This window comes from Moschus berezovskii, chromosome 13, assembly GCF_049115385.1.
Source record: "Moschus berezovskii isolate FMDL1 chromosome 13, NW_MosBer_1.0, whole genome shotgun sequence".
Lineage (NCBI taxonomy): Eukaryota > Metazoa > Chordata > Mammalia > Artiodactyla > Moschidae > Moschus > Moschus berezovskii.
Window position 1 is genome coordinate 60,777,268 of NC_142472.1, and position 27,058 is coordinate 60,804,325.

A 27,058-nucleotide genomic window follows, 5' to 3' on the forward strand; every position below is an offset into this window, starting at 1 on the left:
GTGATTGTGCTTAGTTAAATAAAAGTGAAAGGTTTCACAAAGGGAATCTTGCTTTTCAGTGTGCTATCATAAATTTCCTCTTACCACAACTGGGAATAGCAAATAAAATGTAGTTGTTTCTGCCTTGAAGGCAGTATATTTTATATTTTCCTTCTCTTTGTTTATTTTCTCCTCATAAGTCTGTTTATTCCCACAACTGAGCACAAAGGTTTCATTTTGCCACAAATTAGATTCACCACTCTTGACAGTTTGTGGAAATCCCTGTATATATTTCTCCAAACATTCAAAATAAGCAGATTTTTTTTTTGCTAAGACTTATTTATTAAAAAGTCTTACTTTTTATTTTTTTAAACTATTCCCCTTCTAGTGTATCCCTGGCTCACAGTTTGCTCCCACTCTGGCCACAGCTGGGCTCTTGCTGTTCACAACTGAAAAGTGAAATCAATGCTTGGCCTAACAAAATGCAGATGAAAGCCATTCTGATCATGCATAGTCATTTCCCGTAACTTTATCAGCCTTCAGTTACTTCTGTGCTCTCTGGAAATCATTGTGTATTCAAGTAAATACAGCCCCAACTTCTGTGTTGAGATTTGCTGTCTTCTAGGAAAATAATACTTCCTCAAAGCCATAAGCATTGTTAACCGCTCATCATTCCAGTTTTCTAAAGTAAATATTGCTTTTGTTCCCCTGCAAAGGAAACTAATCTAATCAAATCATTTTATCATTTAAATTCTGGAAACTTAAACTCTAGACAAAGAAGCCCTTTTATTGTTAATGTTAACACGGTTTGAAATTTTGAAACAAAAATTGCGGAAATACCTCAATCCAAATTATCATTGATCTAGTATTTTCTTAAATATTTATTTGAACGAAACTGGATAGAAGGCTGTATTGTAGCTGAATACTTCACAGGTCACAGAACTGCAATGAGTTTGATGGAAAACAGCCTTTCTCCTTCATATTTTAAATGGTTCCTTCTTTGATTACAAGCATTTATTATAATTATCAAGAGATTAGGCTGTTGTTATAGAATCCTTGTAATGGAACCATTTAGAAGGAATATAATGGCAGTTTATTGGATTCTGCAAAAGAAAAGAGCACAGATAAAGTGGTCCTTTTTGGTATATGGTTCAATGCTAGCTATACTAATTTTATTATTCTGTCTTAGTTCATTTGCTTTAGTAATTTTTGTGACTAAGGGTACAATTTTTTCTAATAAATAACCTGTCTTCTAGTCTTCTCTATGGTTATGTCTTTTGTAGGGTTTCTGTGTGTATGTGTGTTTTCTGAAAGACAGGAGGTTCAGAAATAAGTGGCACTCAGTACTGTTGATATGTAGTCTTTGTTGTAGAATTTACATTTGTACAATATCTTTCCTTAGATGGCTTTTTATTATAATTTATTTTTTATTTTTAAAATTACTGGTATATAAGATGAGTCTGTTAACTGAATCACTTATAGTTCCCATGTAATTTTTCTTCCAATTGTAGTAAAAACAGCCCTAAAGAAATAAATACCCAGGGGTTGTCAGATTTAAGACCTATTCTGTGCTAATATCTTTTCTATAAAAATCAATACTGTTAGAGCTCAGAGTAGATGTACTTTTTTATCTTTCCTAATTCCTCAGAGGCAAAGATACAGAATTTGAAAACATTCTTTCTTTTGAGACGTTTGTCCATCTGAAGCCAGATACAAGAAAATGCAGGATGCAATATTTTGAAAGATGCTGCTGCTGCTGCTGCTGCTAAGTCACTTCAGTCGTGTCCGACTCTGTGTGACCCCATAGACGGAAGCCCACCAGGCTCCCCCGTCCCTGGGATTCTCCAGGCAAGAACACTGGAATGGGTTGCCATTTGATGCTAGAATTCAGTAAAATGGATTTTCCTGTTATTTTCCAGGCTAGCAACTAATAGTACTACAGTGTTTGCTAAAATAGTAGAGTAAGCAAACAGTTAGGGAATCTTTGTCTGCAGAGAATGAAGCACTCAATGAAGTGTCAGGGTAGGTAGAAGGCAAAGTTCAGGGGAAAAAAAAAAACTGGCGCCTCTGAAGTAGGAAACTAGGCTGAGGGATATTAATGTCATTTTAGAGATTTTAAGCTTTCTGAAAGCAAAGATCACCTGGCAACTTCTGTGCATGGATAGGTATCTTTTGAACATAAGTCTTTAAGAATATCTTTTTTTTTTTTAATTTTTTTATCAAAGCAGCAAAGGATGCACCAATTTCAAGTCATATCATCTTTAATTTTTATATGCCATGTTAACAATATTCATAGTTATTTTGTTAATATAATTGCTATACAAAGTACCTCATTAAACTAGGAAGTAGCTTTATTCCTACAACTTACCTGAAAAATCTTAAATCACTTATTATATACCATAAAATGTTTTGTATTTAGTTTAAAGGTTTCTAGAAATAGTAACTTAGTATAAGGATATACCTAGCCTTCTTTTCTTCATTACTGTGCTGAGTTTAATGTATGTTGTATGCATGGGGGTATTTGAAATTGCAGTTATATGCCAATTAACATAGATATTAGGGAAGTGATATAAAGAGAATAGGCATGATTTAGAAAGAATTTGTGAATAATAAGGATGGTTTTAAATATACAAAATCATTATAAATTCTACAGGTTTACTCTTTTTTAAATTTAACTCCTTGTTAATTTAATACCAAGCTTTGTTTAAAGAATGTTATATGTTTGTATATGTATGTATTCTGATACTTTACATAGGTTTATACTGATAAACAAGAATTATAGAGGCATGGGGTATTTATAGATAAGTAAACTAGAAGTGTAGAAATGTGGAACATGAAGGAATTCCAAGAGGGAAATTGCTGTTCTCCCCATAATTCTTATAAGAATTAGACTTCAATATTCAGAAAAGTGAAATTGAAAAATATACACAAATTAGTTGAAGATTTTATCTGTCATTAATTGTCAAACTAGACCATCATGAAGTTATTTCTCAGTTCTTACTAAATCTTCTTCAAGTATAATTATGTATGTCAGCTTTGTAAATTAATTTTCTATATGACTGAATTGAATTTTCCCTCAGATCTCAGATGTATCCATATCACTTTTGATGCCATTTTCATTCATCTGACTCTAATCTTTGTTGGTGCTAGAATCTGTTTGTAGGAGAGACCTCAGAATAACAGCAGTCGGTTTGATAGGAGTGGTCACAAGCACACTGTTGCTCTTGGATGTTTTATACCAAATCAATAAAAATAAACTTTTCTGCAAATGCCATTGCTCATACATTATATCCAGGATTTTTATTAATCTTATTTAGAGGGACTCTAGTAGACTAATAAGATTATGATTTCATCATTTATGAAATAAAGCACACAAAAAATAAGGTTTGTGTATACTTGCTAGGACTATAACATGGCAACTGAGTAATATTATTGAAAAGTAAAATAAATTATAGAAACTCTGAATTTGCTTAAATTTGTGACAAATGAGAATAGGAGTTTTCCTTCTAGGATTTAACACAGATCTTAATCATAGTAATCCAAGTCAGTGCCCCAGCCACTAATGCTGAAGAAGCTGAAGTTGAACAATCCTATGAAGACCTACAAGACCTCCTAGAACTATTACCAAAAAAAGATGTCCTTTTCGTTATAGGGAACTAGAATGCAAAAGCAGAAAGTCAGGAGATACCTAGGCAAGTTTGGCCTAGGAGTATGACATGAAGCAAGGCAAAGGCTAATAGAGTTATGCCAAGAGAACACACTGGTCTTAGCAAACACCCTCTTCCAGCAACACAAGAAACGACTCTACACATGGACATCACAGATGGTCAATACCGAAATCAGATTGATTATATTCTTTGCAGCTGAAGATGGAAAAGATCTACACAGTCAGCAAAAACAAGACCTGGAGCTGCTGTGCCTCAGATCATCACCTCCTTATTGCAAAATTTAGACTCAAATTGAAGAAAGTAGGGAAAACCAGTGAGCCATTCAGGTATGAATAAATCCCTAAATAAATCCCTTATGATTATACAGTGAAGGTGACAAATAAATTCAAAAGACTAAATTTTATAGATAGAATGCCTGAAGAGCTACGGACAGAGGTTCATAACATTGTACAGGAGGTATAACAAAAGCCATCTCCAAGAAAAAGAAATGCAATAAGGCAAAGTGGTTGTCTGAGGAGGCTTTAAACATAGCTGAGAAAAGGAGAAAAGTGAAAGGCAAAGGAGAAAGGGATAGATATACGCTAGTGAATTCAGAGTACCAGAGAATAGCACGTAGAGAAAAGAAAGCCATCTTACATGAACAATGCAAAGAAAGTGAAAATGAAGTCGCTCAGTCATGTCCAACTGTTTGCGACCCCATGGACACCAGGCTCCTCCATCCACGGGATTTTCTAGGCAAGAGTACTGAAGTGGGTTGCCATTTCCTTCTCCAGGGAATCTTCCTGACCCAGGGATCGAACCCAGGTCTCCCACATTATAGACAGACACTTTACCATCTGAGCCACCAGGGAAGGAAAACAATAGAATGGGAACAATTAGAAATCTCTTTAAGAAAATTAGAGATAACAGGAAAACGTTTCATACAAAGATGGGCATGATATAGAACAGAAACAGCAAGGACCTAACAGAAGCGGAAGAGATTAAGAAGAGGTAGAAAGAATAAACTGAAGAACTGTACAAAAAAGATGGCAATGACCTGGATTACCATCATGGTGGATAACCATAAGGGGCAGACATTCTGGAGTGTGAAGTCAAGTGGGCCTTAGGAAGTATTACTACAAACAAAGCTAGTGGAGGTAATGGAATTCTAGCTGTGCTATTTCAAATCCTAAAAGATGATGCTGTGACAGTGCTGCACTCAATATGCCAGTAAATATGGAAAACTCATCAGTGGATACAGGACTGAAAAAGATCAGTTTTCAGGGCAGTGCCAAAGAATGTTCAAACTACCACACAATTGTGCTCATTTCACATGCTATAGAGGTAATGCTCAAAATCCTTTAAGCTAAGCTTCAACAGTATAGGAACCAAGAACTTCCAGATATACAAGCTGGATTTAAAAAAGGCAGAGGAACCAAGGATCAAATTGCCAACATCTGTTGGATCATAGAAAAAGCAAGGGAATTTAAAAAAAATCCACTTCTGCTTCACTGACTATGCTAAAGCCTTTAACTGTTTAGATCACAACAAATTGTGAAGAATTCTTGAAGAGATAGGAATACCAGACCACCTTACCTGTCTCCTGAGAAACCTGTATGCAGGACAAGAAGCAACAGTTAGAACTGGACATGAAGCAACAGACTAGTTGAAAATTGGGAAAGGACTTTGTCAGGGCTGTATTTGGTCACCCTGCTTATTTAACTTCTGTGCAAAGTACATCATGTGAAATGCCTGACTGGATGACTCACAAGCTGGAATCAAGATTGCTGGGAGAAATATCAACAACCTCAGATACACTCATGATACCACTCTAATGTCAGAAAGCAAAGACAAACTAAAGAGCCTCTTGATGAGGGTGAAAGATGAGAGTGAAAAAGCTGGTTTAAAACTCAGATTCAATAAACTAAGAAGATCATGGCATCTGGTTCCATCACTTCATGGAAAATAGATAGGGAAACATTGGAAACAGTGACAGATTTTATTTTCTTGGGCTCCAGAATCAGTGTAGACAGTGACTACAGCCACAAAATTAAAAGACACTTGCTCCTTGAAAGAAAAGCAGTGACAAACCTAGACAGCATATTAAAACGCAGAGACATCACTTTGCTGACAAAAGTCTATATAGTCAAAGCTATGGTTTTTCCAGTAATTGTGTATGGATATGAGAGTTGAACCATAAAGAAGGCTAAGCACTGAAGAATTGAAGCTTTTGAACTGTGGTACCGGAGAATTTAGAGTCCCTTAGACAGGAAGGAGATCAAACCAGTCAATCCTAAAGGAAATCAACCCTGAATATTCATTGAAAGGACTGATGCTGAAGCTGAAGCTCCAATACTTTGGCCATTTGATACAAAGAACTACTCATTGGAAAAGACCCTGATGCTGGGAAAGATTGAGGACAGGTGGAGAAGGGGGCAACAGGGGATGAGATGGTTGGATGAAATCACTGACTGAATGGACATGAGTTTGAGCAGACTTCAGGAGATAGTGAAGGACAGGGAAAGCTGGTGTGCTGCAGTTCATGGGGTTCAAAAGAGTCGGACATGACTGAGCAACTGAACAACTACAGTGGGTTGTGGCTAAGATCTTAGTTCATGCTACTTTTTCTGTCTTATGGTTCATGATCCAGCAAAAGACTTGAACAGGATTTAAACATAAAGAGTTTGTCATTCTCCTTCTCAGGCACTCTCTTTTCCATAGTTCCCACCTCACTCTCCAACATTCTACCTCAAGCTCCTTGTTATACCTATTTCCAGGAGCAAGCTTTCTATCAGAGTTTCAGTCACCCTGCATAGATGCTATGACTGTAGCTACCCTGGAGACAAACCCTCAAAAATGAAGACCTCACCTCATATTGACCAGTTTCTTTAGTTTTAACACTTTCCCAAAATCACAGTTTTTCTTTACTATCCACAGCTCTCAGGTTGTTGTTGTTTCTGGTTTGCTGTGATCTTAATGATTGTTATCTGTGAAAGATTCAATTTGTTGTTGGGAGCTTATACCTCCAGCTAGGAGTGATTTTTCATTCTTCTCTTTTCCTCACCACTCAGTACCCTTCCTCTGCATCTGTATTATGTTAGCAAGTCCTGTTGGCCCTGTCTGTAAAATATATCCCAAATCTGATGTCTTCTCTCAAGTTCCAGTGCTGCCTACCACAGCTATTTCCATCTCAGCTTTTCCATCATCCCCCTAACCTGCTTTTCAGCTTCCACACTAGCTTAGGGTCATTTTTTCCTTCACACAGCTGCCAGAAGGACATAAAGGGTAAATCAGATTTTATCACTGCTACTTTCTTAAAATCTTCCAGAGATTCCTTCAAGACACTAAATAATCCTGCACCTGCCTAATTTCAGGACACATTTGGTCCTCTTATAAGTCACACTAACATCCTTTCTGTGCTGAAACATGCAAGCTCATATCCAATGTGATGCCTTCTAAGCTAGCTCTCCCTACTGTCTAGAATGCTGTTATCTTTTATCTTTGGATGACAGGATTCTTCTCTACACTGAGATACCTGCTCATATGTTACCTTCCCGTAGAGCATTTCCCTAAATATACTGTGTGTAACACAGTCACTTTAAACCCCATAACTTTGTTTTCATCATAACTCTTATTATTAATTTTTGCATACTTATTGTCTGTTTCCTATATGAAAATGTAAATTCCATAAGGACAGAGACCTTTTCAGTATTAATCATTACTGTATCCCTACCTCCTAGAAAAAGTGCCTATTCTGGAGTGGTCATTAAATTAAATGTGTGTTTATTGAATACTGAACCTGCCTGGTTGGGCTTGGTGTGAGAGTTCTTGACCCTCCCTCTCCTTATCTGTGAACTTTGGGATTAATATATATATGCCCTATACAACTGTTGTAAGGATTAGATGATATAATATGATGCCTGATTCATATTTGTTACTCAGAAAACATTAGCTCAAAGAGTGTCACAAAAAAGAAAAGAGAGACATGTAGCATACTATGTTTTCTTCAGAGCAAGAAAAATGATATAATTTTAAAGCATTATAGCACAATCTTGGGAAAGACAATGGGGGGGGGGAAACTTCAGAATTCAGAATATTGAAGATGATTAAAGTGCATACAGGCCTAGATGCTATCTGTAATCTGGCTCAGTCCTTCCTTCTGCTGCTGCTTCAAATTCACAGTAACCTTTCTTTTCTGTATATCACCACTTCCAATCTGGAATTTATAGACTGGAAAGTCCCTGGGAAGATTTGGATGGGATTCAAATTATGGAAGGTTTGACATAATCTCAAGTCTCACTGAACCAAAATTCATTTATCCATTCATTTATTTATGAAGCACTCCAGTGTTAGAAGAAAGGGAGAAAATCACTAAGAAATCAGTTCTTAGAGGCTTTAGGGTTATTTAGTGTGACTGTAGCACAGGATCCATACCTCCCCTTTCCTTGTTCACCTGGTCCATCCTTCTTTATTAATTTAAAGGCTTATTGCTAGCATCATCTCTCCCTGACCTCTCCAGGCAAATTCTCATTTGTCCTCAAAGCATTTCATTCAGATATCACTCACCACATTATATTGTAATTGTTTATACCTTTGTCCTCTTCCACAAGGCTGTAAGTTTCTCAAGTAGGAAATACTCTTTACTAACCCCTGTTAGCCTAACTCTTAGCACAGTTACTGGAGGATGGTAGTCACTGAAAGCAGGCGCTGTAACACAGGTTATTTCTGAGGACTGAGGACATAGCAGTGATCAAGACAGGAAAGTCTCTGTCCTCGTGAGCAAGTAGGAGGTTTCATGAGCGAGCTAACACTGATCAGTCCTGGCTTATAGCACCTGGTGGTTGTAAATGAAAAATCACTAGATCTCTACAACATATTCCAAATTATGACCCAAGGGCTGTCAAGAAGTGTTACGTGAGTAAAGTATTACATGGTCAAATGAGTTTGGGATGTTGAGTTGGGATGTTTAATGCAGCTTTCAACTTACATAGAAAACTCTTCACTAGAGCCCCTAACATTTTGTTAATTGAGTTTTTTTTCTATATGGAACAGTATTCTAAAACATTTGTCAAGTCTCTGCTTCTATCTTGAGGCAATTGTAGGAGAAAAATGTTTCAATGTTTTATAAAGGGTTGTTGCCATCTTTCAGTAGTTCATTAATCAATCATATCTATTTTAGAAAGAATATGGTTTTAGGGAAGACAGAAGTCATTTATTATCAACTAAATGCTACATCACTTTATCCTCATTATTTATACTTATATTCAAAATAGCCTCCAATGAAGGTCAAATCAATAGATATGGATTAGTGGATTGTGAGCTATATGCTGTTTTCCTAGTCATGATATTATGTTATTGTTTTAAGCATATAAACCACCTTTATGTAAAGGAGGAAATATGAAATTTATTAAATACTGAGTAATAACTGTCCATCCATAACTAAAGGATGTGTAGAACAAATCTTTTATTAGTGTGTCCTAGTTATTAAATTTACATAAACCATTTATATTTTGAAAATCGAGTCAAAATAAACAAAAAAAGTAAAATTTAACTCAAGAAACTTATCCAAATTGGTGAAATAGTTTATAGCCACTCAAAAAAAAGAGTAAGAAAATTTTCAAATATTTTATTTTAATAGAAAATTTAAATATAATTCTAATAACTGAATCATGAACACTGAGGTGAACATTTAAATATACTTAAATTATATAAACACACATGTTATGCTACCCTTTGGAAAAACATTTTATCTGAACAGTAAAATTGAATTCAAACTTAAATGTTATTCTTAAATATTAGCTTTAAAATAGTGACATAATTATTCCTCTTTTGTGAATACAGTTTTAAAATATTTATTAATATCTATATTAATGAGAATTAAGGGTAAATATACATTGGAAGGACTGATGCTAAAGCTGAAACTCCAATACTTTGGCCACCTCATGCGACGAGTTGACTCACTGGAAAAGACTCTGATGCTGGGAAGGATTGGGGGCGGGAGAAGAAGGGGACAACAGAGAATGAGATGGCTGGATGGCATCTCAAAGCGATGGACATGCGATGGACATGAGTTTGAGTGAACTCCGGGAGTTGGTGATGGACAGGGAGGCCTGACGTGCTGTGATTCATGGGGTGGCAAAGAGTGGGACACGACTGAGCGACTGAACTGAACTGATACATGAAAGGTTTGCTATATTTTTATGCAACTAGTAGGTGCTTTATTCTCTGTTAGTGTGACAAATATAAATCAGGGAAGGAAGATCACTTGGAAAAATGGTTTCATATTTTTAAGGACTGATATTTATAGGGGAAAAAAAGTAGAGCGGGTGTAGGGTTGGTTGTTTTCTGAACAGGCAAAATTGAGTGTCAACAGAGTTAAAAGCTTTTGTAAATAAAAATTTAATTGTGAAACAAGTAAACATACTTTTTCAATTAATTTAAAATATATGTGTTAGATAACTGTTTTTGGACGGAACATTTTTCTTGGCATGCCTCACAAATAACAGAATGAATCAAATACAAATGGACCAACTTGTGTTTGATTACTGAAATGATCATGTACCATAAAACAAATTTCACAAAGCTCACTAATCTGTCACCATGTTTTAAATTTGCTGTTCTATTTTTCTATTTGGATTAAATATGTCACTGGCAAATCATTGCTTCTACTAAGCATGATAAGCCTCTAAGAGATTTTGATAACTTCTTCCACCCCACTTAGTATGTATTGGTGTAAAAGACAAAAAAACATGTATGGTTTTGTTAAAATTTATTAGCATGTTTAGTAATTGGTAGCCTTGCTCTGCTTTTCAAGACTTGTCATTGTTATAATTTTGTTTTAAAAGTTAAATCTAGGGACTTTCCTGGTGGTCCAGTGGTTAAGACTCAGTACTTCCAATGAAGAAGGCATGGGTTCGTTCCCTGGTTGGGGAGCTAAGATCCCACATGCCATGCAGACGTGACCAAAAAATAAATAAGTAAATAAAGATTTAGTAAAATTAAGTTAAATCTAATTTTATTACATGAAAACACCATGAGGGAACAATTAAATTAACAAGTATTATTTTTTATCTATTATTTGCAAACTCTTCTAAAGTACCTTAGACTTGCGAAGCAGTGTACAGAAACTCTAGTGTCTTGTTTACATTCTAGTAAGAGAGTCTAGGTATAAATACACGATGAAATGAAAAGTTGAGATCTGCCAGAATACAGTCAAATATTTAATTGCCAAATTTACAAGCAAGACTGTTTTGGAGAATAATGGCATATGATACAAAACGATCCAAAACATCACAAAGAATTAATTTCTAATTGGATGAGCATGTACATTTAAATGAAAGGAATAGCGTATGACTAGGAATGAACAGCACAGGTTTGGGGGACACTTTGAGGGAAACCGAGGTTCTAAATAATGCAGTAGGGGTGATGATATTGGAAAGAGGAACACTCCAGGGACCCTGCAGAGGATGATAAAAGGTTTGTTACTTCTGCATAACTGTCGCTACTTGGATTAAAGATTGCTAGACCTTTCAAAAATATATCTGAATTTCTGGCAAACTTGTTTAATAGAAATACATAACTGTATCCAATTGGTATAAGAGCTGATATAATTATTATTTATTGGTGGACTTGTAGCAAGCACTGAACAAAGAGCTTTAATGAGAACTATTATGCCCACATAGATAAGAAACTAATACTCAAGACAAGCTGTCACTGACCTGAGTGAGAGGCAAGGCTGGATTTTCTGCCTCTTGCTACTGCTGCTTACTTCTTTGTACCATGCACAGGGCCAAACGCTAAATGCCTTCTTTGCAACAATTCTATAAAGTAGGTTTATTTATCCCCATTTTATAAATGAACCAAGATTTAGAAAATGTAACAGTGAAATCATAAACTTCATTTTAAATAATACCAGGCATGTAAGTGTTATGTAACTAATACATCTTTCATGTGAAATTTTTTATGTCATTGAAAACATTTACTTTATAGTGATAGATACAGTTTTAAAGATAATTGAAAATTGTACAGTTTATCATAAGAATTTCCTCAAAGTTAAGCAAATTCTTTCCTGTGTAATTTCTTATAGTGATCAATTTCTGAAGTCTTATGGGAAATAATTTTTAATTACTTCTAAAATTATTTAAGCCTATCCACCACAACAGTAATTATTAAGATGAAAGAATATCTCCTTTCTGCAAGTGGGATAATTGCTTTATAGAATTAAATGTGTCATGAGTAACTTTACAGTTTGCCTAATTAAAATAAAAGTAATTATTTCTGCCCTAAGATTTCTTTAAATTGAGACTAGCTCTACTGGAAAAGGAAGAAAATTCATAAAGAAGTGGAAAGATGCACTAAAAAGCTTGTATGCTATTGCCCAAAAATAAGTAATAAATACAGAATGAGTCAGAAAAAATGTTGGTTAAAGAAGCAAAGACAAAGAGTGAAAATGCAGTTCACCCTATTTGCTAATCATGTGGGTCCCAGAGAGCTCATTGAATAAAGCTCTTTTTTGTATTGTTTCTTTTTGGAACTGATTTCTCTACTCTCCAGCCCTGCCTCCTTATTTAATTGTTCATGATGTTGGAACCACTATTTTTTAGCAAATGTGAATAAAGTGAAAAGGTATAGAAAGTGAAAGTTATAAAAGTGAAGATGTCCTTTAAACTATTTTATCATAAAAGCTTTCCACTTATTTGCTGGAACCACGCCTCTTCTGTTGACTGTGATGGCTACTCCATTTCTTCTAAGGGATTCTTGCCCACAGTAGTAGATATAATGGTCATCTGAGTTAAATTCACCCATTCCAGTACATTTAAGTTCACTGATTCCTAAAATGTCGATGTTCACTCTTGCCATCTCCTGTTTGACCACTTCCAATTTGCCTTGGTTCATGGACCTAACATTCCAGGTTCCTATGCAATATTGTTCTTTACAGCATCAGGCTTTACTTCCATCACCCATGACATCCACAGCTGGGTGTTGTTTTTGCTTTGGTTCCGTCTCTTCATTCTTTCTGGAATTATTTCTTTACTCCTCCAGTAGCATATTGGGTACCTACTGACCTGGGGAGTTCATCTTTCAGTGTCATACCTTTTTGCCCTTTCTTACTGTTCATGGCTTCTCAAGGCAAAAATACTGAAGTGGTTTGCCATTTCCTTCTTCAGTCAACCACGTTTTGGCAGAACTCTCCAAAATGACCTGTTTGTCTTGAGTGGTTCTACACGGCATGGCTCATAGTTTCATTGAGTTAGATAAGGCTGTGGTCAGTGTGATCAGTTTGGATAGTTTTCTGTGATTGTGGTTTTCATTCTCTCTGCCCTCTGATGGGTAAGGATAAGAGGCTTATGGAATCTTCCTGATGGGAAAGATTGACTGTGGGAGAAACTGGATCTTGATCTGATGGGTGGGTCCATGTTCGTTTCAGTTCAGTTCAATCGCACAGTCGTGTCCGACTCTTTGCGACCCCATGCATCACAGCACGCCAGGCCTCCCTGTCCATCACCAACTCCCAGAGTTCACTCAAACTCATGTCCATCGAGTTTGTGATGCCATCCAGCCATCTCATTCTCTGTCATCCCCTTCTCCTCCTGCCCCCAATCCCTCCCAGCATCAGAGTCTTTTCCAGTGAATCAACTCTTCTCATGAGGTGGCCAAAGTTTTGGAGTTTCAGCTTCAGCATCAGTCTTTCCATTGAACACCCAGGACTGATCTCCTTTAGAATGGACTGGTTCGATCTCCTTGCAGTCCACGGGATTCTCAAGAGTCTTCTCCAACACCACAGTTCAAAAGCATCATTTCTTTGGCACTCAGCTTTCTTCACGGTCCAACTCTCACATCCGTACATGACCACTGGAAAAACCATAGCCATGACTAGACAGACCTTTGTTGGCAAAGTATTGTCTCTGCTTTTTAATATGCTATCTAGGTTGGTCATAACTTTCCTTCCAAGGAGTAAGCGTCTTTTTATTTTTGGGGGGCCATGTTCAGTAAATCATTAATCCAATTTTCTGGTGATGGGTGGGGCTGTGTTCCCGCCCTGTTGCTTGACCTGAAGCCAAACTATGATGGAGGTAAGGAAGATAATGGTGACCTCCTTCAAAAGGTCCCAAGCAGGCACTGCTGCACTCAGTGACCGACCCTCAATCAGGCCAACGCTGACCCACACCTTTGCCAGAGACTCCTGGACACTCATGGGCATGTCTGTGTCAGTTTCTTGTGGGGTCACTGCTCCTTTCTCTTGAGTCCTGGTTCCCCCAAGGTTTTGTTTGTGCCCTCCAAGAATCTGTTTCCACAGTCCTCTGTAAGTTCTGGTGGTTCTATGGAGGGGTTAATCACGACCTCCTCCAAGAGGGCTTATGCCATACCCAGGTCTGCTGCACCCAGATCCCCTGTGGCAGGCCACTGCTGACCCAAATCTCCACAGGAGACACTCAGACACAGTTCTGGCTCAGTCTCTGTGGGTTGGGCAAGGGTTTTGTGCCCTTCCCAGGTCTGAGCAGCTCAGACAACAGGTGTTTGGTGAGCACACTGTCCCAGGTGTACCATGCGTCTTAATCACTTCCCCAGTCCCAGCCACTTAGTTTCCTGGGTGTGCCATGTGTCTCCTCCAGAGAGCTGATCTCAGGTTGCGACCCTCCTGGTGGATGTCAATCATCCAGGATCTCAGGAAGCTGTGGTTAGCAGCTGGGAGCCTGCTCACAGTTTAGTGGAAGATGCTGGCTCTGGGCCTGAGATTGTAACAACACTTTGCCTTCCAGCTCTGGCTGTTGCAAGCCTGCCTCTCTGCCTCTGGGCTCAGATCATGAACTCCTTATTGCCAAATTCAGACTTAAATTGAAGAAAGTAGGGAAAACCACTAGACCACTGAGGTATGACCTAAATCAAATCCCTTATGATTTTACAGTAGAAGTGACAAATAGATTCAAGAGATTAGATCTGTTAGAGTGCCTGAAGAACTGTGGATCAAGGCTCATGACGTTGTACAGGAGGCAGTGATCAAGAACATCCCCAAGAAAAAGAAATGCAAAAAGGCTAAATGGTTGTCTGAGGAGGCCTTACAAAAAGCTGAGAAAAGAGGAGAAGGTAAAGGCAAAGGAGAAAAGGAAAGATATATGCATCTGAAAGCAGAGTTCCACAGAATAGCAAGGAGAGATAAGAAAGCCTTCCTCAGTGATCAGTGCAAAGAAATAGAGGAAAACAGTAGAATGGAAAAGACTAGAGATCTCTTCAAGAAAATTAAAGATACCAAGGGGACATTTCATGCAAAGATGATAACAATAAAGGACAAAAACAGTATGAACCCAAGAGAAGCAGAAGACATTAAGAAGAGGTGGCAAGAATACATAGAAAGAGCTTCGTGACCCAGATAACCACAATGCTGTGATCAGTCACCTAGAGCCAGACATCCTAGAGTGCGAAGTCAAGTCGGCCTTAGGAAGAATCACTACCAACAAAGCTAGTGCAGGTGATGGTATTCCAGTTGAGCTATTTCAAATCCTAAAAGATGCTGCTGTGAAAGTGCTACACTCAATATGCCAGCAAATGTGGAAAACTCAGCAGTGACCGCAGGACTGGAAAAGGTCAGTTTTCATTCCAGTCCCAAAGAAGGGCAATGCCAAAGATTATTCAGACTCCCACACGACTGCACTTATCTCACACACTAGCAAAGTAATGCTCAAAATTCTCCAAGCCAGGCTTCAACAGTACATAAACCATGAACTTCCAGATGTTCAAGCTAGATTTAGAAAAGGCAGAGGAACCAGAGATCAAATTGCCAACATCCGTTGGATCATCGAAAAAGCAAGAGAGTTCCAAAAAACATCTACTTTATTGACTACACCAAAGCCTTTGACTGTGTGTATCACAGCAAACTGTGGAAAATTCTTAAAGAGATGGGAATACCAGACCTCCTTACCTTCCTCCTGAGAAATCTGTATGCAGGTTAAGAAGCAACAGTTAGAACTGGACATGGAAAAACAAACTGGTTCCAAATCAGGAAAGGAGTATGTCAAGGTTGTATATTGTCACCCTGCTTATTTAACTTATATGCAGAGTACACCATGCAAAATGCCAGGCTGGATGAAGCACAAGCTGGAATCAAGATTGCCAGGAGAAATATCAATAACTTTGGATATGCAGATGCCACCACCCTTATGGCAGAAAGTGAAGAAGATCTAAAGAGCCTCTTGATGAAAGTGAAAGAGGAGAGTGAAAAAGTTGGCTTAAAACTCAACATTCAGAAAACTAAGATCATGGCATCTGGTCCCATCACTTCATGGCAAATAGATGGGGAAACAATGGAAACAGTGAGAAACTTTATTTTCTTCGGCTCCAAAATCACTGCAGATGGTGACTGCAGCCATGAAATTAAAAGACACCTTCTCCTTGAAAGAAAAGCTGTGACCAACCTAGACAGCATATTAAAAATCAGAGACATTACTTTACCAACAAAGGTTCGCCTAGTCAAAAGTATGGTTTTTCCAGTGAGCGCTGAAGAATTGATGCTTTTGAACTGTGATGTTGGAGAAGACTCTTGAGAGTACCTTGGGCTGAAAGGGATCAAACCAGTCCATCTTAAAGTAAGTCAGTCCTGAATATTCATTGAAAGGACTGATGCTGACGCTGAAACTCCAATACTTTGCCACCTAATGCGAAGAACTGACTCATTGGAAAAGAGCCTGATGCTGGGAAAGATTGAAGGGGAGAGGAGAAGCGGATGACAGAGGATGAGATGGTTGGATGGCATCACCGACGCAATGGACATGAATTTCAGTAGGCTCTGGGAGTTGATGATGGACAGGGAAGCCTGGCATGCTACAGTCCATGGGGTCACAAAGAGTCGGACACAACTTAACGACCGAACTGAACGCCTCTTCTGATTTCACCAGGCGACCTCGTTGGTAAAGGTAACCCTTACAAGAAAGGAGTTAATAAGACTCCAATGGGGAGGCCCTTCCTTTTCAGCTTTTGGTTACAGAAAGCTCAGGAACCAACTCTACCTCTCTGCTAGATACTCGATGCCTGTATTTGTTCCTCTTCCTTCAGTGGAAATTCAGAATTTACAAACACTGTAAATAAGTATTTTGTAAGGATTGAGCCCAATTTCTTGGATACCACACCTAAAGTAGCTGCTCTTGTGTCTTCCAAAAGTATAGAGAACCTGACCAGATGCTTAGGGGCTTATGTTTCTCATCTCATTTTCACATGGAAAACTATCCCTTAAAGACTCAAAACCACTGTATTCCTTACAATACCAAAAAAAAAAAAAAAAACAGGCTCATAAGGAGTGTTGGTGTACCCCAAAAGCAAAAGGGTCACCTAAAAATTTTTGTCCTAGAAAAAGCTGCTTTCCCTGAAGAAAGAAAAATGCAAATTAGAGAATCAAATAAAACATACAGTACTCAATTAGGAGACTTTTCATTCAACAATAATCAATAAAAAAAATATAAGCCATAAGATATGATTAATTACTTTAAGGACAGAATGATATTTTCTTGAATGATTTGTCTGCCCTTTATCAAATAGACATCTGTCTACCTTCAAATTTGCAGTATAAATATATCTTTTTAAAATTACTGGGCAACATCACTGTGGCTTTTCCAAAGGTCACCTTGAATAAACTAAGGGTTTTCTTGTGCAGTGTATTTTATGCTGAAAGGTTTTAATTTTCATGCACTAGGACTAAGATTATACTGTTATACTATAACCAAATGATACTACCTTTTTCTCTTTTTTTTTTGATTAAAAAATGTAAATTAGGAGGAAACATAATGAAAAGAAGTTTAACAGATTGTCACTGCAGTAAACAATACAAGGGAAATGGAAGAGAGAGGGTAGCATAAGCTACCCATGGAACCATCCTGAAGAGTAGCAACATTAAGAGAAAGTTAGACTTAACTCTGATTAAAGTAAGAAACCTGTAATGGAAACTAAATTTTAAGCAAAACGTTTACTTTCCTACTCACTTTCTTCTTCATGCCTTTAAGGTGTTTGATTTGGCTGCTAACAAAACTTTTCTCGTGATTAAGTATGGCTTGTGCAATCTACATGTGTGTGCGTGCTCAGCTGCACAGTTGTGTCTGACTCTTTGTGACCCCATGGACTGTAGCCCGCCGGACTCCTCTGTCCATGAAATTTTCCAGGCAAGAAGACCGAAGCAGGTTGCAATTTCCTACTCCAGGTGGTCTTCCCGACCAGGTTAATAATAGTCACTTTTTTTTTTTCCATTTAAAGCTTCATTAAATTTAATTGGAAGCCTGGTTTAATTCACATACAATCATCAATCACTGTCTCCCTCTCTGTGAATCCAAAATGTTTCAGAGAGTGTCTCAAAAATCATTGACAGTAACTACTCCCCACTGGTATGCATGGGAACAAATGACATAGACAGACGTTGGAATGCATCCCCCATGATGTATTTGGAATCGTATCTTTCCTTCCAGGTTCAGTAATGCAGGGAGAGGGAACAAACTAGCTTGGCTTGAAAACGCTTGAACAAAGTCTAGGATTTGGCTTTGTAAACTGACTTTAGAGTGTCAGGAAGTGAGGGTACACTTTTCAAAGACAGGAAGGATGCATTTTTCAGAAGTATCACCAATCACTTTGTCATTTAAACCATCAAATATAATACACAGCCTCAGGTCAGAGAGGATGTAAAAGTGTCAGAGAAATGAAACTTTGGGAGAAGTGCTTAGTAATACATAGGAGGGTCAGAACAGTACTAACAGCTAGACTTATGTCAAATTTATTTATGTTGATTTATATTTTAGAGTGTGTGTGTGTACATACACATAACGTTGATGTTATACAGATCATAGGAATTGACTCAATAGCATACCAGACATGTTAAATAAAAGGTTGATGATTTTTCTTACAGAGGAGGACTGAGTGCCAATAAATAAAGAATTTGTTTTTCCAACATACTTTGTAATTATGTTTCATTGGCATATTCATGCTTGTGTACTGGAACATCCATTTATACAGTAAATTTTTCCCCCATTTTTATTAAAGAGAATATCTCATCTCTTTCCTTTTTAACACTTTACAAAAAAAAAAACCTGTAAATTTATTTACATTATGAAATGCACTGAAAGCTGCACAAAGATAGGAATCATGTCTTTATATTCATCTATGGAGAAGGAAATGGCAACCCACTCCAGTACTCTTGCCTAGAAAATCCCGTGGACAGAGGATACAGTCCATGGCGTCTCACAGAGTCGGACACGACTGAAGCGACTTAACATGCATGCATGCATGCATTGGAGAAAGAAATGTCAACCCACTCCAGTATTCTTGCCTGGAGAATCCTAGGGACAAGGGAGCCTGGTGGGCTGCTGTCTGTGGGATCGCACAGAGTCAGATATGACTAAAGCGACTTAGCAGCAGAAGCAGCATACATGTCTAGTACTTGACTTACAGCCTGGCTTATAGGTGTTTAATATCTGTTGGACTAAATGAATGGCCTTACAGAATAGACAAAGCACATTCTATGTACTTCTCAGGTATCATTTTTCATTTAGAATAATTAGTTCTGGTTATACAGAAGCAGTAAACAGCTGTGCTGATGATTTGAGAGTAATATCCTCAAGATGGTTCATTTGTTGTTTGCTCTCTCTACTGTTAGAGGTAGTGTGGTGTGAGCTAGGAAGTCAGCTGGGGTGAGGACAGATACTTCTGCCACCTACTGGTTGCTTAATCTTGGGCATGCCATTCAGCTTCCTGCACCTCCATTTCTTCACTTGTAAAATGAGTTCACTTATCTCAAAGGGATTTTATGGAGAGTAAATGATTTAATACATACAGTACCTGGAATACCATAATCTCTCAGTAAATACTGGCCCTTCTGTAAATCTCAGTTAACACAAGTAAGGTTTATTTCTCGTTCATGCTACATGTTCAGCCTGGGACAATAGGGAAGCTCTGCACGTTGAAGTCACTCAGGGATGGAAAATGATGGAGACTCCACATCAGTGCTTGTTTTCTTGTAGGCTGCAGCAAAAGGAGGGAAACACAATAAATTCTCACTGACTCTTAAAACTTTTGTCTGGAAGTGACTCACATCTGACATTTTATTTCCAAACAGATGGAGGACTACCATCTACAGTGTGTTTAGAGGAGGAGAGGATAACAATTTTTTAACTATTAGTGTGTTAGCATTTGTGTTTTTGGACCATCTTGACATAATTAGGTCATGCCCAGAAATCTTGAGCTCAAGTGATCACCACCAGTTCTTTAACCAAGCCAAAATTCAGTTCTGACTGTATTTTGTGTGTATGTTTAGCAAAATATTCTTTTGTTCCTTTTACTGTTTTGTCTGCTCTGCTGGATAGTTTTTGTTATCAAATATCAAGTAACCAATTAACTGTTCATTTATGCCTTACCAGGTAAATTCATTTTTCCTTCTAGCTTACGAAGGTGATTGATTCCTGGCCAGGGTGGGAGATGGGGAGGGGGGATATCCTTTTTAAGAAAAGTGAGTGCATTCTAATAAGTCTAAAATGTAACTATCAAAAATTTCCTGGAGAAAAATGATGATTCCTGAACCCTATTTGTGCTAAAATAACACCAAATTCCAATTAGTGAACACTGTTACATTGATAGTGACGTTAATTATCATAATATAACCTAACTGGGAATCTTCCCTTCTTTAATTACTGGCACTCTACCTCCTCTTTTCTGGCAATTATGTACTATACTTGTAAAATCACAGTCATGAATAAAATGTATATATAATGCTCAGTGTTTCTACAAGTCAGTGTTGAAAGGCAAAGCAAAGCTATAAGGACCAAAATAAATAAATATTGGGAAATAGTACGTATGATAGCACATTCATCCTCCCAGCTGACATCATTAGAGGTATCACATATGAGATCATAGCTGCTATAAACTTGCACATACAAGTGAAATTTCAGTGCAGCATGACTACCTGTACAACCATGAGAGAGATGGCACAATGGGTCCTCTGTGTCCACCCGACTGCTCTCCGAGTGCAGGAAATCTAAACGAGCTCTCCTTCAAGAAAAGAATTGCTCGTTGACCTTGTGTAAGGTATTAAAAGAATCTCTTAGAGTAGTCAACATTCAGTGACCTAAATAGGTACATCACAGAGTAAAAATTTTTGATGGCGCTTGCAAGTTATTAATCACATATAAGGTTAAAACTTATTGAAAACTTAGAGTAAAGTTAAAAATTTTTTTAATTAATTATGTTTTAATTAAAAATTTAAAAATTAGAGTAGTCTCTATTATATTTTTCTCTGGAATAGTTCACATGTTACAAAAGAATATATAAATGCATCTGTTGAAATATTAAATAAGAGGTGTGGTAGAGGAGTGATTTAGTTAAAGGGTCAATAATACATATTCAATTTCAGTGAGAAAGCAGGGTGAATAACGTATGAGTGAGAATAAAAGGAAAGGAATATATCTTATACATATTAAGCTGCTATAATATATCTTCAACACCAGGAACATGGCCTAATACAGGATAAGTACTCAGTAAATATATTTTTGAATGAAAACATTGAAGAAAGGAGAGAACTAAATAAGTGAATGTTCATTTTAATGGATGATACTGTTTACTCAGAGTTGAAAGCACAACTCTCAGTACCTGTCTTGTACTCATACTATCTTTAAGTTATAAACCGAAAAACAAGCATGATTCAAAAGAAACAGAATGTTGGGGTTTTTAAAAGAGTTTATGTCTGTTCAAATATTGAAAATCCTGCAAATGATCAAATACTGTACTCTCAGTAATATCAAGATAATTTCCACATAGAAAATAGGGAAAATACGAGAAGAACAAATCAGAGAACAAATATTTAAATTTTCTCAATTCCCACTTCCCTCAAAAAAAAAAAGATTTTAGATTTTAGAAATTACAGATGAAAATGTTACTATTATTATTATGGTCTATTCAGATCCTCTACCCATTTTTCAATCAGGTTGTTTGGTGTTTTTGTTGTTGTTTTGTGTTTTACAAGTTCATGATACATTTTGGATATTAACCTCTCATCAGATATAGATATATGGTTCCCTACTATTTTTTATGATTTGGTAGGCTGCCTTTTCATTTTATTAATTTTTTTTCTATGCAGAAACTTTTTAGTTTGATTTAGTTCCATTTGTTTGTTTTTATTATTGCCTTTGCTTTTGATGTGTGCTAAGTCACTTCAGTCATATCCAACTCTTTCTGACCCTATGAACTGCAGCCCTCCAGTCTCCCCTGTCTGTGAGGATTCTCTAGGCAGGAATACTAGAGTGGGTTGCCTTGTCTTTCTTCAGGGGATCTCCCTGACCCAGGGATCTAACCCATGTCTCTTATGTCTCCTACACTGGCAGGCAGGTTCTTTACCACTAGTGCCACCAGGGGATCTTTTGATATCAAATTCAAAAACTCATTGCCAAGACAGATGTCAAGGAGCTTACTGCCTGTGTTTCCTTCTAAGAGTTTTACGGTTTCAGGTCTTAGGTTTTAAAACCTTTGACTCATTTTTAGTTAATTTTCATGTATCATGTAAGATTGGTCTAGTTTTATTCTTTCCATGTGGCTGTTCAGTTTTTCCAGTACCATTTTTCAAAGAGACTGTCCTTTCTCCATTGTGTATTCTTGGCTCCTTGGCCATAAATTAACTGAGATAAATAAATATGTCGATTTATTTCTGGGCTCTCGATTCTGTTTCATTAAGTTGTCTGTCTGTTTTTATGTCAATATCATATGTCTTTGTTCGTATTTTTTTTGTAATATAGTTTGAAGTCAGGAAGCATGATGCTTCCAGCTTTGCTAGCTCTCTCTCAGGATTGCTTTGTCTATTTGGGCCATTTGTGGTTCCATACAAATCTTAGGATTCTATGTTCTATTTCTGTGAAAAATACCATTGTAATTTTATAGAGATTGCATTGAATCTGTAGATTGCTTTCGATAATATGAACATTTCAACAGAATCAATTCTTTCAATCTGTGAGCATGGAATATAATTCCTTTTTTTTTTTTTGTCTCCACTTTCTTTCTTCTGTGTCTTTGTTTTCATTGTACAAGTCTTTCACTTCTTTGGTTAATTTTATTCCTAAGTATTCTTTTTGACATAGTTGTGAATGGAGTTTTTCTTAATTTGTCTTTGTGATAGTTCAGTTCAGTTCAGTCGCTCAGTCGTGACCGACTCTCTGCGACCCCATGAATCACAGCACACCAGGCCTCCCTGTCCATCACGAGCTCCCGGAGTTCACTCAAATTCATGTCCATTGAGTCGGTGATGCCATCCAGCCATCTCATTCTGTCGTCCCCGTCTCCTCCCGCCCCCAATCCATCCAGCATCAGAGTCTTTTCCAGTGAGTCAACTCGTCACATGAGGTGGCCAAAGTATTGGAGTTTCAGCTTTAGCATCAGTCCTTCCAATGAATACCCAGGATTGATCTCATCTAGAATGGACTGGTTGGATCTCCTTGCAGTCCAAGGGACTCCAAGAGTCTTCTCGAGCACCACAGTTCAAAAGCATCAATTCATCGGCGCTCAGCCTTCTTCACAGTCCAACTCTCACATCCATACATGACCACGGGAAAAACCATAGCCTTGACTAGACGGACCTTGGTTGGCAAAGTAATGTCTCTGCTTTTTAATATGCTGTCTAGGTTAGTCATAACTTTCCTTCCAAGGAGTAAGCGTCTTTTAATTTCATGGCTGCAATCAGCATCCGCACTGATTTTGGAGCCCCCAAAAATAAAGTCTGACACTGCTTCCACTGTTTTTCCATCTATTTCCCATGAAGTGATGCTCTAATTATTACATTCTATCTACTTGGCTCATCACAGTCTACGGGTGGTGTCATTTTACAAGTCCCAGTGTAGTATAGAAATTTTTACATGTGTGTGTGTGTGCGCACAGTTGTATCAGACTCTTTGCAACCCCATGATCTGTAGCTCACCAGGCTCCTCTGTCCATGGAAATCTCCAGTCCAGAATACTGGAGTTGGTTGCCATTTCCTTCAGGAGATCGTCCTGATTCAGGGGTAAAACTCCATTCTTTGTGTCTCCTGCTTTGGGAGGCATTTTCTTTACCAGGTGAGCCATCGGTGAAACCCTCACATCACTTTACCCTCCCTCATTTATATTTGTTTTAAATATTACCTCTGTATACAATTCAGGCACAACACTGCCACATCAGGCAGTGTTGTAATTTTTGCTTCAACAGCAAAATTGTGTTCTCAATTTTGAGAACACTCAAGGAAAAGTAAAGCCTGTTCTTGCTTCCCTTGTGTTTGATTGCCATTACCCATTCTTTTAGACTAGTTCTGAGGTTGACAAATTCTTTTTCATTGTCTGAAAATATTTTCATTTCTTCTTTATTCCTAAAGCATATTTTCACTGTTTGTAGGATTCTGGGTTGACAGTTCTTTTCAGTTCAGTTCAGTTCAGTCGCTCAGTCGTGTCCAACTCTTTGCGACCCCATGAATCACAGCACGCCAGGCCTCCCTGTCCATCACCAGCTCCTGGAGTTCACTCAAACTCATGTCCATTGAGTCGGTGATGCCATCCAGCCATCTCATTCTCTGTCATCCCCTTCTCCTCCCGCCCCCAATCCTTCCCAGCATCAGAGTCTTTTCCAGTGAGTCAACTCATCTCATGAAGTGGCCAAAGTATTGGAGTTTCGTTCTTTTAGCACATAGCAAAAATTTTACACTTCCCCTGACCACCATAGCTTTGAATGTGAAATATGCTGTCATTCTAATTGCTTTACCTCTATAGGTGAGATGTCATTTTTCTCTGACTGCCTTTTACATTTTCCTATGTCCTTATTTTTAAGAACTTTAATTACAGCATGTCTTAGCATATATTTCTTTGGGTTTACTATGTTTCTCTGGGTTTATTATGTTCACTCAGCTTCCTAAATCTGTACTTATTTATGTTGTGTTTTTCTTTTTTTCAAATTTGGGAAGTATTCAGCCATTATTTCTTCAGATTCTATTTCAGTCCTGCTTTCTTTCTCATCTGCTTCCAGGACTCCAATAACCCAAATGTTACATGTTGTAATCCATAAATCTCTGAGGCTCTATTCAATTTTTTTCAGTCTCTTTACTCTCTACTGTTCAGATTGGTTAATTTCTATTGTTCTGTCTTCTGGTTAACTTTTTTTTTTTTCTTCTGTCCCCTTCATTCTTCTGTTAAACCCATCTACTAAGTTTTTTATTTTGTTCACCATATTTAATAGTTCTTAAATTTCCATTTGGTACCTCTTTACATCATCTGTTTTACTTATTTATTTTGCTGGAACTGTTTGCTGAGTCTTTCTCTATTTTTTTCTATCAATTATGTTCATAATTGCTCACTGAAGCCTAGTCCTTTTCATCATGGCTGGTTTAAAATCCTTGTCAGGAAATTCTAATATCCTTGTCATCTCAGCATTGGCATCTATTGATGATCTTTTTACATTCCGTTTGAGATCTTCCAGATTCATGGTATAACAAGTAATTTGAAATTAAAGCATGATGTTTTAAATTATTATTTTCTGAGATATTTTTATCTCATTTAACTCTTCTATTTTAGTTGACTTTCTCTTATGTTGCTCCACCAGGGCAGGTGGGGAGGACAGCTTCTTCACTACCAGGTGGAGATAGCAGTCTAGGTTCCCCACCTCCCTTCCATTGACTTCTAGGAAGTGGGCAACTCTTCATTACTGCTTGACAGGGTTAGGAGTTCCAGCTCCCCACATGGTGTCCACTATTGGCGGGTGGCCTCATTTCTTTCTGTTAGTAGTAGAAGTCCTAACTGTACTGTGCCTCCTTCCAATACCATCCATAGGAAAGAGAGAAGGATGCCTCATTCTGCCCACAGGGGAAGGAAATGCAGGCTCTCCACATGTTCTCCACTGACTCCTTGAGGGTGGGGCGCCTGATCAGCAACCAGCAGAGATGAGAGTCCTGGCTCCTTATTTCACTTTCTCTGATATCACCACCCTAGTGTGGATGTGAGGGCGCCCCATTATACCATCATGAGGTTTCAGATCTACACTCCCCACTCATCCTTTGCTAGTGTGTGTCTGTGGGGGGCATAGCTTCTCTGTGGTGTTTGGCTGGAGTACAGTAATTGTCATCAAGTTTCCTGTCTTCCTAGGGTGCCCTTTTCTTCATCTTTCTGCTAGAGAAACATGCTTTTATGGGGCTTTTCTTTTTTTTTTTTTTTGTCTGTACCTATTGTCCTGTCTGGATTGCTAGCTTCTTTGCCTCCAAATCTGGGGTATCTAAGACGAAAAAATAAACCAGGGAGGAACTCACCACTTTGTTGTTCTCAGGCCCTGTGGTCCTTAACCTGTCCACCTTCCACGCTCTATTCAGAATTTTGTTATGTTTATTTTGTATATATGTTTCATCCAACTTATTTTTAAGTTATATTTAATTGGAGGAATAGAGTCAAGTATGTCTGTGGTTAGAAATTGGTGAAAACATCAGATATCAGGTTTCTGCACGTGAAATTGGTTACTTAAATTTAACATACTTTTAAGGAAAATCATTATATAGCAAGTGGTCTTCCTCAAACTATTAGAATTAATTTGCATTTGTAAGGGTAGAAATTTCCTGTTTTAAATTAATGACAGAGGTACACTATTTGTAATAATTAATCAACAGGTAATTCTCATTTTGACAGAAAAATAAAATTATATGTTTAGAAAAACAAGTATATAAAAATATAAATTATTATAATTTTAATGTTTTTATGTATCCCTTATATTGACATGTCCTTTTACAATTAAGTTATAGAAAAAATTAAATACCCATAAAATGTAAAATTTTTGTTCTCAATGACTATAATTTTCTGCAGATTTTCAAAGTAACAAAAAATTGTTTTAAATTAATTCATCGAATGCTTATTAAAAACACAGTATGTGCCAGACATTGTGCTAGAGAGATGATGAGCAAATTGTATAGTTTCTGCCTTAATCAAGCACAGTGTTCTTGTATAATAAAATATCAAAATAAAAACTGAAATTGAACCTTCTGTGAAAGCATTTTATATGTTTTTATGAATGGTGATGCTCAGGAAAGTCAGAATGTTGATATTATCTTTTGAGTATATGTCTCCAAGTACTATACAGAGAGAAACAGATTTTTCAAGCAGCAGCATTTATCACTAATATTTACGAAACTAAATTGAACTTAAAAGTGATATCGTAAAATGTTCCATCGATATACAACAAATATATTTCAGTTGTTTTCTCTAATATCACGTAGATTTTTAATATTGGTTTAAAGTGTAACATAGTTTAGACAGTGTTACCCAATGATGGCCATGATTGTTAATGGTTTATATTAGCTGAAAGCTATAAAATCATCTAAGGACTCTGTGAGCATTAGAATAATAATTTACCAAGACAATTACCACATACTGGAATTTTTTGCAGCTCTAATTCAGTATTATTAATAATGGATAAAATTGCACTTT

The 27,058-nt window shown here is 37.3% G+C and overlaps 1 protein-coding gene across 2 annotated transcripts in view; it reads left to right on the plus strand.

Moving 5' to 3' along the window:
- NBEA (neurobeachin) overlaps nucleotides 1–27,058 on the plus strand; it is a 671,823-nt gene that overhangs the window by 362,155 nt on the left and 282,610 nt on the right. The window lies entirely within an intron of this gene.